At 33.6% G+C, this 3,516-nt stretch overlaps 1 long non-coding RNA gene across 2 annotated transcripts; it reads left to right on the top strand.

The window, feature by feature from the left end:
- The first annotated feature begins 1,204 nt into the window (after positions 1–1,204).
- On the top strand, positions 1,205–2,895 carry LOC120252569. Of its 2 annotated transcripts, none has more exons than XR_005534048.1 (3): positions 1,205–1,237; positions 1,364–1,408; positions 2,256–2,315. It is a non-coding gene; the product is annotated as an uncharacterized LOC120252569 (long non-coding RNA). The 2 variants fall into 2 exon arrangements; XR_005534049.1 differs by lacking the exon at positions 2,256–2,315 and adding an exon at positions 2,771–2,895 and having other exon boundaries at positions 1,206–1,237.
- The last annotated feature ends 621 nt before the right edge of the window (positions 2,896–3,516 follow it).

The raw sequence follows: 3,516 nt of genomic DNA, 5'->3' as shown, positions 1-3,516 counted from the left end.
AGTCAAAACATTATTTATTTTTTTTACAGTATCTCAAAGAAAAATGGTAGGTGCAACAATTTTATTAGACATAGAGTGTAAAATAGAATGATGTTTGATTTAGGTGGATCTATGAGTAAAATAAAAATTTATAATAAATTATAGTTAAGTTTTTTTATATTTTCTTATATTTTAACTTATGTTGGAAAAAAGTAAAGGTAATCAATCAAATGAATAGGAAAAAATGAATCAATTGCGTAGTAACTGGATGATCCGAAATCAAACCCTGCTTCCCATCCGTCAGAAGTCGCTCGAATCACGATCCTTTGGACGTAAGAGCATGCCATTTTATTTTTATTTTTGGTAAAGTATGTCATATATTAATAATAATAATATATAATAATAATAATAATAATAAATGCATGCCATTTTTATTGTGGTAAATCATGTCATTTAATTAATAATAATAATTATTATTATTATTTTGAAATAAATAGATTTTTTTAAAAATCAACAATATTTAAATAATAGGTGAAAATAGTTCAAAAAGCTTGGAAAGAAACTTTGTTTTAGTTTAACTAGTCAACACTTTGTGCCGATCTAGCATTTAGCAAGGTGGTTCATGACAATTTTGTGGTAATAATAATAATTTGTGGGTTTTCAAAAAAATTATGAAGAACTAATAGTATTTAACCAGAAGAAAGGTTTTCATAAAAAGGTCCACATCCATGAAGCCCAATGGGAAGGCCCTATATATTCTGGTTTCTTTAGGATGTGCACCAAGTGTCTCCTGCGATTTATAGGGTTTTAAGAAAAATTTTTTAGGGTTTTATCAGAGCACTTTGGGAGGAAATACGATGGTTGGGATGGAAATTTCGCAGGAGCTTCAGCGATTTCTTGAGGTTTGATTCATCTTCCTCCTTCTCTCGTTGTCTGTCTCTCTGGGTTTCATTGTGGGTGTGGGTGAATAAGAGAATGGGCGATTTGCTTGCGGAGCTGGAGCATCTACTCCGATCGGTAAGAGAGATTTCTCTCAAAATATCATAATTTGATGTTTAGGGTTTCAATGTTTCACAATTGTTAGATGTGGATTTCGTTTTTTTTTATGAATTTTGATTTTGGTGGTTTGTTTTGATGGATGGATGGATGGATGTTGCAGGAAGGGATGACGAGGGAGGAGGCTGTGTTCTTCAAGGAATGCAAGGATGAGCAATCAAGGTTTCACGTGCTTGTGCTTCTTCAGCCATTGCCTGGATCGGTATATGCTTTATACATAGTTTCTCGATGAATAAAGAAAAAAAAAACTTTTCTTTACGTAATACTTAATGCTATGAGCTTATGTGAGATCTCTAAAATTTTGATTTTGAATATGTATGTAATGCAGCATCTAGAAGCTTGGTTCCTTGGCATAGGTTTAGCCTTTCAGCTGGTGAGTTCATGAATCATTCTTCTAATTTTATTTAATTTTTTTCACTAAAAATTGGCTCATTTTTTTCTATGTTTTTGCTATTGTAAATACTTAAATTCACCCACCTTTTTTTAAAAAGGAAAAAAAGACTGATTAGTAGTGTTGAAATATTGGTCTCGTAGTTATTTCTTGTAGCTTAAATTAATTGAGCTTGTGAATTGTCCAAATAATTACATTTTTGTGTGTGTGTGTGGCTTCAAGTTATTGTGTTCGTGAAATTTGATTTGTATGTGTGTGGAACTTCAGTTAATTGTGATTCATGAAGTACCCAAACAAGTTACATTTTTTGTTTGTCTTGAGTGCAGCTTCAAGCAATTGAGCTGATGACATTGGATATATATATCTGTGGTGCTTCAATTAATCTGGTGCATGAATCATCCTAATAATTTTACATTAGTGTGTGCGCATGTGGAGCTTTAATTAAATGACTGCATGAATTATCAAAAAGAAAAATAGTTACTTTTGTGTGTGTGGATGGAGTTTCAATTAATTGAGCTTATTAATTATCAATATAGTTACATTTGTATTTTTTTTTGTGAGAGCTTCAAATCCTATTGGGTTTCATGTATCATCCAAATGATCACATCTTGTGTGTGTGTGCGTAGTTTGGGTTTCAATGTGAGCTGCATTAGTTTGTGTGGATTTTCAGATTACTTGAGCTCATTAATCGATCAAAAATGGTTAAATTTATGTTTTTGTGTGGGGCTTTCAAATAAATGGGTCCGTGGATTATCCAAATAATTACATCTATTGGGGGTATTCTCTAGTGTGTGATAGCTACTAGCAAATAATTTTGTAAATGGTGCAGGGTCTGGTTTGCTAGCAGGAATGTGGAGGTTTAATTATTCATTGGATGCTTGTGTGGATAAAAATTCTAGGGGCGTGATTGGGATCGCATGAAAGTTGGGTTTGGCAGGCATGTAGGGTTCTACTCAATCTATATATTTACATGTATATGACATGTTCTTGCATTGTGCAACCATTTTGCAAATGTGCCCTTCAGTAGAGCTCTCAATGCACCATGTGGCACACTTAGATTTTCTCTATCTGTGCACTGGCAAATATGTAATGCCAGCACCTCCTTGATATTTCTGGAAATTTTTGGTTATCTTTTGTGATTTTCTTCTATTTTCTCTTAGTAACTCTATAACTCTAGTCCTGATTTAAACTATGATTTATTTTTCTACTGAATATCTGTAAGTATTATCACAAGAAGGGATTGAATTTCTGTGTGTTACATTTATGTTTGTTTGAATGTTCAATTCAGTATATTTGCTGGAAAGAAATGTTTATTGGATACTGAATGCATGGCATTTTTGGCAGAATCATGAAGAGGCATATGTATAATCCATCACGTGTGAAACTTTTGAGTAAACATATGTACCCAGAGGAGGTATTCAATGACGTGAATCCTGATCGTGCTTTCACATTATGGCGGTTCCGAACATGTATGTGAGGGAAATGATGTTCAAAAGTTCCAATACAGCAAAGTCGAAAAATTATAAAAACTCCATCACAAAAGGAGCAGCCCAAAGCAAATCATTGTAAGTATTTCATTCTTTGATCCTGCCTGACACGTTTAACTTCATTTTTAGAAACAGTTATTAAAAACTTCTTTCCTTTGGAATACAGAGCAGCCAGGGCAGTGATATGATCACGGATCCTCTGGATTGCATCTTTTGGTGATTTGGAAAAGTGGCAAGGAAACCTCTCATTCTAACAATGTCAGCAAGCAATCTAGAAGAAGAATACGTGGCCATAAGAGAGCTCGTCGCCATTACCATCATCGTGAGGCTAACCAAATGTAAAATTTTTGTCACACATGACATCAAAGTGACCACTGGTGAGTGCTTAAGACACCATTCTGGTTTTCTTTGATAGAGAGCATAAAAAGAGATCATGTTTGTCATCCAAAAACCAAATACTTTATAATCTAAATCCATAATGTGCTTTCTTGGTTTTCATCTTTATCTTTTGTCTAGGAATAGTCCTCATTGTCTTTCAGTTTCTCATGTCTCATATGGTGTGTTACTTTTGCTGATTGTTTTTACTAGGGAAGTACCAGATGG

This window comes from Dioscorea cayenensis, chromosome 21, assembly GCF_009730915.1.
Source record: "Dioscorea cayenensis subsp. rotundata cultivar TDr96_F1 chromosome 21, TDr96_F1_v2_PseudoChromosome.rev07_lg8_w22 25.fasta, whole genome shotgun sequence".
NCBI classification, from domain to species: Eukaryota; Viridiplantae; Streptophyta; class Magnoliopsida; order Dioscoreales; family Dioscoreaceae; genus Dioscorea; species Dioscorea cayenensis.
Note: the sequence above shows the minus strand (reverse complement) of the source record. Positions and strands in the feature narration are given on the sequence as shown.